The sequence below is a fragment of the Salmo salar genome, chromosome 14 (genome assembly GCF_965601325.2).
Source record: "Salmo salar chromosome 14, fSalSal1, whole genome shotgun sequence".
NCBI lineage: Eukaryota > Metazoa > Chordata > Actinopteri > Salmoniformes > Salmonidae > Salmo > Salmo salar.
The window spans coordinates 15,710,123-15,718,309 of NC_138304.1; the positions used below are offsets into that span (position 1 = coordinate 15,710,123).

The 8,187-nt window shown below is 45.3% G+C and overlaps 1 pseudogene across 1 annotated transcript; it reads left to right on the forward strand.

The window, feature by feature from the left end:
- The first annotated feature begins 933 nt into the window (after positions 1 to 933).
- LOC106568928 (thioredoxin reductase-like selenoprotein T1a) lies at positions 934 to 4,376 on the forward strand (annotated as a pseudogene). The gene is made up of 6 exons (XR_001320419.3): positions 934 to 1,137; positions 1,843 to 1,953; positions 2,310 to 2,436; positions 3,193 to 3,280; positions 3,404 to 3,561; positions 3,846 to 4,376. The product of XR_001320419.3 is annotated as a thioredoxin reductase-like selenoprotein T1a (transcript).
- The last annotated feature ends 3,811 nt before the right edge of the window (positions 4,377 to 8,187 follow it).

Consider the following 8,187-nt stretch of genomic DNA (forward strand, 5'->3'; position numbering starts at 1 on the left):
GACAGCATGGCCAATGTATTCTAGCTTTTCTGTCCCAAAGTGTTGCATGTGAATGTTTATGCTTTTAAACTTGGAAAAGAGACCCTTAAACCCAGACTTGGACCACACACCCACTCCACTGAATAGCAAGCAGGCTATTGATTGCTTTGCAACGCTGTGTAATGTTTATGTCCAATGGCCGATAAGCACCGATACGTTTTATCTATAATTTCTCTTCATATGACAAGAAAAGGATTTGCCAGTAGCTTGTCGACATGATTTATGAAGACTGCTTGTCTAGCTTGCTAGCTATAGTTTTTAAGGTATGACGTTAACATGATCAGTCCAATCAAAGCTACGGTAGATATAACGTGATTTGACGTCATTTTATCTGTGGCCAATGACCTTGAGCCTTGGATTGGCACTTCTAACGTAAATCTATGGCAGCACCCAAGGGGGCTTGAACTTTCTAGCTCTCCCTGTAGATTTTGCAGTGATGTTGTGTCCCCATGAGTGGCAGAACACTGAGCCAATCATGGCGCAGCTAGAGATTACCTTACACTCTGTATTTTCTGCCGGCTGCCCCTCCACCTGCATTTTGGAGCTGCCTTACTCAAGAAAGCAAAAAAGAGACCATGTTTGTATGTGGCTTTATTAACTCAATTATACAATTTGGAACATTGTTTCCAAACTGATATGTGACACGTATTAATGCCAAAATAACATGCAAAACAGGCAACCACAAATGTTTTTTTTATTTTATTTGTTAAACAGGTTGGGCTCTGCCCTGAATGATGCAATTTCAACAGTTTTTTTTTGTCAAGTTAACTAATTATTGTATTTTGTAGAATTTATATAACAACATTACAAACTTGTTTAGCATTATCTAGTCAAATTGTTGCATGATTCCGCTATTTTCATCCGTTTGCATCAGTTTCAATTGAGGACCTTTATTTTGAAGGCGAGCCGCCGATTACACTATTGTTGCTCACCACACATAGGTGGACAAATCGAAGGAGAAATGGCGAAGAGGTGGCTACCCTTTTCGCTCCTGTTTCTAGTTCTCTCCCTGTACTGTGCTGCGTCGGCTGATAACAGCGGCCTAAAGAAAATGAAGATGCAATTTGCAACAGGGCCACTTCTTAAATTCCAAATCTGGTAAGTTAAGCGAGGACAACAATACACTTTGAGTAGACATCTTGTCTTGTTGTTGTTCAGCTAGCATCAGCTACTTGCCCGTATGACGTTAGCTGTGCACAGCTAGTTAAATCCTGTTAGCTAATTCTGCTCAGGAAATTGGGTGGGTGCAGTCAAAGAATCCTGACAGTTTCCACGGAACACCGTATTTTGGTTAGCTAGCAACATCCAAATGTTTATGTAGCTAAATTACAACCGTGTTTTGTCTGTTGTTAATGAATCTGTATTTGCGAGGTTGAAAAAAACAAACATACTATTCTAGCTACTTCCGCTGTCAAATAGCTAATTTTGCGATTTGCGTCCCCATGTGGCCACTACCGGTTGGATTAATATCTACCATGTCAAGATAATGGGATTAACTAAGACCAAGGGATGTGTTTGGAATGTGAAATGCCTTTTAAGTATTTTAATAATGGATTTGGACAGTAGATGAACCGTGTGCCATACAGCAATGGAAGGTCACCTCATGCTTTGCAGGCAGCATACAATGCATGGAAGTCACAACTGATCAAAGATAACCTTGGAGTCTTTGATGTTTAGCGTTGTTTGGCTGTGGCCAAGTGTATATAACCTTGCCTTTAAAGATTGTTTTTTTTCTTCAGCGTGTGTCACTGTCTGTTCCCCTCTGGCCCTGTTTGTCTATCTCTCTTTCCTTCTCTCACCCAGCATCTCCTGAGGGTACAAGCGGGTGTTTGAGGAGTACATGCAGGTCTTGTACCAGCGTTACCCAGACATCCGCATTGAGGGGGAGAACTACCTTCCTCTACCCCTCTACCGGTAAATTACACTGTGTGCCACCATACTGTGTAAACACTTGAAGCGTGTTGCAATCTATTCTCCCTTTGTGGTTGTTATCACCAAGTTGCCCTTCTTTGGACTCAGAGGTTTTTGCTTTTTCGGACACTTGTAACTGCCATTTCCTGCCATCTAAAGCAAAAAATGGTCTTGTATGATAACGGATAAAGTAAAAAAATAAATAAATATGTGTATAAAAAAAATGATATAGTGGTGCAGCCTGTCCACAAGGTGAAGCAGCGCCCCTTGTACGTTCTTTGGGTAGAACCCTTGATATGCGTATGCTCTACCGTCTCTCTGGAAGTTGACGTTATCATCTTCTTGTTTGCTGTCCTCAGCCACGTTGCTTCCTTCCTGTCCATGTTCAAGCTGGCACTGATCGGACTGATCATTATCGGCAAGGACCCCTTCGCCCTCTGCGGTATGCAAGCCCCAGGCATCTGGGTCTGGAGTCAGGAGAATAAGGTGAGACTCTCTCTTATGTTTAAAATTTGACAACACTTGGTGTTAGCATCACAGGCATACCTGCTCTAATGGAAATTAAAGGGTAGAGGCTACCCATGGGCGCCTGCGTCATAGTAGTAATGGCCCTCCCCCTATGACCAACTTTCCAAGCCTCTCTTTCGGTCAGTTTCTACCGGAGAAGACTCAAACCACTTTGTAAAGACTGTTGACATCTAGTGGAAGCCTTAAGAAGTGCTCAATGAATCCTAACTCACGGTGTGTTTCATAGGCAAAGTGTTGAAGGTGATTCCACAAATCAGATTTCCACTTCCTGTTAGGATCTGTCTCAGGGTTTTGACTGCCATATGAGTTCTGTTATACTCAGACACCATTCAAACAGTTTTAGAAAGTTTAGAGTGTTTTCTATCCAAATCTACTAATTATATGCATATCCTAGCTTCTGAGTTTGAGTAGGAGGCTGTTTAAAATGGGCACGTATTTTTTTTCAAAATTCGCTGTAGCGCCCCCTATCCTTAAGGTGCTGTAAGAAGTTATGTAAGCACGAATACGGCAGCATTTCTCTCTGTTCCTCTGCTATAACACGTTGGTGTGTTTCCCTGGGCTGGGTACACAGACAGAAGGGCTACGGAATTTTGTGCCCTTGTCCTTGGCAGAACCAATGTGCATATTGACCAATGAAACATTTTAACTTGATGTTCAACTTTCGCTCGTAATTGATTGATGGTGATATTGAATTTCTCTTTCTTTCTCTTTCAGATTTATGCCTGCATGATGGTATTCTTTTTCAGCAACATGATTGAAAACCAGTGTATGTCAACAGGAGCTTTTGAAATCACATTAAACGGTAAGGCTCACTTTGCCTTTGCATAAGTATGCACAGATCCTTTACGGACCCTGCATAGACGTCATTGTAAAATACCACACAGAGAAGTGTTGAGAGCTGATGTGTTTGTACCTCCCTGGGCAGATGTGCCGGTGTGGTCCAAGCTGGAGTCGGGTCACCTGCCCTCCATGCAGCAGCTGGTCCAGATCCTGGAGAACGAGATGAAGATGAACATACCCATGGACCACCGTTCCTAACCCTGCCTTTACGCCCCCCTCGGATGGAGCCAAAGACCCCTCCACGTACGCAACCCTCGCCCCCCCCCCCCATCTTCTATCCACCGCAATTTGCACAGTGGAAAGAACCACCATCGCACACACACCCAATACCTCAGATAAATGTATTGTGTGGTATGGGGTTTGTTTTATATTGTATTCACATGACCATAGTTGTCAAATTAGATTACTCAACCTACTCAGCTCATTTTTTTGACAGAACTTCAAGGACTTTTATTTATTTATGCGCTTGATGTTTTGGATGCACTTGATGTACTCACTTTTCTGTCTCCCTTTCTTTTCCTCTGCAGGTTTGCGGTGGGTTTCTCAATGGACTGTGAGGTGATGTTTATGAAGGTCTGCGCTGAAGGCAGGAAGACTGCTAGCTCAGACTGGATGTCCCCATCGCTTCTCACCACGTCCCTACGAGATGCCCCTCCCCTAATGCTGGACTGGGATCCACGGCAACCGTGATGGCCATTTTCTCTACTATTACTACTGCAGATCATTCATCCTGGTGTAATAAACGTTCAGCTTTGGCTCTTGCGCTCACAAGGATCAATTCAAGCTCAACAATGTTGATTTTCATGTGGATGGTCAGATTAATATCGAGGTCTTTAGTTAGCGCCACAGAACCTATATGTTTTTATTTTCACCCATTATGTGTAGTTTAACCATTTGTTAGGCTTAATTTAACTTAGTTACGTGTAGAACATCTTACATAGTCTGATCATGAGCATTTGAATAACGTTTAACATTTTGTTTCTGAATTCTGGTAATTTTTTTATCTTTGCATAGCTGGAAGTGGAGCTAAGACGATGAATAAATGTCTAATGGTGAAAGAGCTGTGTGAGCGCTGTCTGTTTGCTAGGACAAGATGTACTGATTTGTTGTTGGTATGAGAACAAGTAAATCATTTTCTAAAGTGACTCGGCGAATGAGGGCAAGACATTCACACCAGCCATATACCAAAGGTTAGGTACATGTAGAATCCAGGAGGGTACTATTTTTGTATGAAACAGGCCTACAGTTTCATCGTAAATTTAAAAGACCTATGTAAATACAGTTAAAGAACACAGGAGACCACATTCTAAGCAGATGTAAAATGTATTGATTTTGAATTTGCACGGTAAGTAGAGACCATCTGGTTTCTCATTAACCACCCAGATAAGGTTTACATGGTAAGTAGATCACCAGCTTAAGACATTTGGTTAAATCCTTATCTAGTCAAATCCTTATCGAGTCAAGCTTCTACGAATTTCTAGCACATCCTTGTGTAAAGGGCCCTGCAAATTAGGCAGAGACGTGAAGTAAATTCCTAGAAACTCATGGAAAGCAAAACTTAATGGATCTCTTTAATAAGAGACTTCTGTTAGAGATAGCATTCCACAACTGAAGCTACTGTAGTGTTAAGTTAGAAACAGTGTAAATAGTCAAAAGCAAATAACTAGGTGTGTTGCATGGAAAGTTGTCCCCTACTGTAATTCTTAGCACCAGACGCAATCTACCACTATTGTAATGCCACTTAATGAGAGTAAATTGCTGCCCAAAGAACATCACAATCATACCCGTATAAAATGCTATCTAGACTCGTATAGAGAAGCAGTCTACAGGAGCATATCTCCCAACTAGGTTCAACGATTAAGGGATTTAGAGTTTATTTGGACTGGAGCAGTGCAGGTTGAGTCTCTTAAAAATGTGATTTTCCTGTGTTTTATATATATTTCCACACATTGAGGTTGGAATAATACTGTGAAATTGCGAAAATTATGATCATGCCCTTTTAGTGTGTAAGAGTTGTTTGAAAAGACTGCCTGAAATTTCTTCCTGTTTTGGTGGGTAGGAGTTTTGGCCTGCCTGGTGATATCACCAGGTGGTAAATTAGTTAAGTCCCATGTGGCTCAGATGGTAGAGCATGGCACTTGAAACGCCAGGGTTGTGGGTTTGATTCCCACGGGGGACCAATAGCAACAAATATGAAAATGTATGTTCTCACTACTGTAAGTCGCTCTGGATAAGAGAGTCTCCTGAATGACAAATGTAAATTAGTTAATATTTCATCATCAAATTTTATTGGTCACATACACATGGTTAGCAGATGTTAATGCGAGTGTAGCGAAATGCTTGTGCTTCTAGTTCCAACCATGCAGTAATATCTAACAATTAATCTGAACAATTTCACAACTACCTTATACACACAAGTGTAAAGGAATGGTCTGATGGCCTTGCGATAGAAGCCGTTTTTCAGTTTCTCGGTCCCAGCTTTGATGGACCTGTACTGACCTCACCTTCTGGATGATAGTGGGGTGAACAGGCAGTGGCTCGACTGGTTGTTGTCCTTGATGATCTTTTTTTTGTTGGCCTTCCTGTGACATCAGGTGGTGTAGGTGTCCTGGAGGGCAGGTAGTTTGCCCCCGGTGATGCGTTGTACAGACCTCACTACCCTCTGGAGAGCCTTGCGGTTGTGGGCGGAGCAGTTGCCGTACCAGGCGGTGATACAGCCCGACAGGATGCTCTCGATTGTGCATCTGTAAAAGTTTGTGAGTGTTTTTGGTGACAAGCCAAATTTCTTCAGCCTCCTGAGGTTGAAGAGGCACTGTTGGACCATTTCAGTTTGTCCGTGATGTGTACGCTGAGGAACTTAAAACTTTACACCTTCTCCAGTACTGTCCCGTCGATGTGGATAGGGGGTGCTCCCTCTGCAGTTTCCTGAAGTCCACAATCATCTCCTTTGTTTTGTTGACGTTGAGTGTGAGGTTATTTTCCTGACACCACACTCCGAGGGCCCCCACCTCCTCCCTGTAGGCCGTCTCGTCGTTGTTGGTAATCAAGCCTACCACTGTAATGTCGTCTGCAAACTTGATGATTGAGTTGGAGGCATGCATGGCCACGCAGTCATGGGTGAACAGGGAGTACAGGAGAGGGCTGAGAACGCACCCTTGTGGGGCCCCAGTGTTGAGGATCAGCGGGGTGGAGATGTTGTTTCCTACCCTCACCAACTGGGTGCGGCCCATCAGAAAGTCCAGGACCCAGTTGCATGGGGCGGGATCGAGACCCAGGGTCTCGAGCTTAATGATGAGTTTGGAGGGTACTATGGTGTTAAATGTTGAGCTGTAGTCGATGAACAGCATTCTTACATAGTTATTCCTCTTGTCCAGATGGGTTAGGGCAGTGTGATTGCAATTGCGTCGTCTGTGGACCTATTGGGGCGGTAAGCAAATTGGAGTGGGTCTAGGGTGTCAGGTAGGGTGAACACAGGTATAAATTAAACCTTGGAAACAGGAGACAAAGGGCTGTTAGACATGGGTTTGATTTTAGACACATGAAAAGTGGGATGAATACAGAGGGTACGGAGCAACAGAAAACGAACAGCAGAGGGGCTAATGACCTTGGAGATGGGGAAAGGGCAGATAAACGGGGGAAAGTTTGCCGGACTCCACCCGGAGGGGCAGATCTCGGGTGGACAGCCATACCTTCTGTCCGAGACAATACTGGAGAGTTGGGGTCCGGTGGCGGTCCGCTTGTCGTCGATACCTGGAGGTGGTCTTGAGAAGAGCCGACCGGGCAAAAGGGTGTTGCGTGCATATTTGACCCACACTACTTGCTGGCTCCAGGTGGTGAGGTTGGTAGAGACCAGGCAGCGAAGAGAAGTTTCAAAGTCTTGGTTGGCTTGCTCCGACTGGCCGTTGGACTGGGGGTGGAACCCAGAGGACAGGCTGGCCGACGACCCAATGAGTGTGCAGAACGCCTTCCAGAACCGGGACGAGATCTGAGGAACCCGGTCAGAGACAATGTCTACTGGGAGTCCATGGATCCAGAAGACGTGCTGCACCTTGAGCTGGGCCATCTATTTGGCAAAGGGTTGCTTTGGGGAGAGGAATGAGCGGCTTTGGAAAACCGAACCACTACTGTCAGGAAGACGGTGTTGCCTTCAGATGGGGGGAGACCGTGACAAAGTCCAGGGCTATGAAAGACCAGGGATGGTGAGGGACAGGCAGAGTTTGAAGGAGACCAGCCAGAGCTTGCCAAGGAGTCTTATTCTGCGCACAGACCGTGCATGCGGCGATGAACGCGGAGAAGTCAGGAATCATGGTAGGCCACCAAAAGTGTTGTCGCACAAAGGCCAGGGTCCGACGGGTGCCCGGGTGGCAGGCAAGCCTGGAGGAGTGGGCCCACTCCAGGACTGAGGAGCGGACCACGTCAGGAACAAACAACCGGTTATCTGCCCACCCCAGGTTCGGCTGGGAATGCTGCACCTCACAAACCTGCTTCCCTATCCCCCAGCTGAGGTACGAGGTGGGAAGGATGGTCTCAGGTTCCGGTGTTGTAACCCTGGGGCTATAGCGGCGCGATAGCTCATCCGGCTTGACATTCTTGGATCCCGGTCAGTATGAGTGGGAGAAGTTTAACCGGGTGAAAAGCAGGGCCCATCTAGCTTGCCTGGAATTGAGACGTTTGGCGGTGCGGAGATATTCCAGGTTCTTGTGGTCGGTCCACACAATGAACTGATGTTCCGCCCCCTCCAGGCAGTGCCTCCAGTCCTCCAACACCATCTTCACCGTGAGAAGCTTACGATTCCCCACAACGTAGTTCCTCTCCGTGGCCTTGAGGCGATGGGAGAAGAAGGCACAGGGATGTAACTTGAGGTCCAGA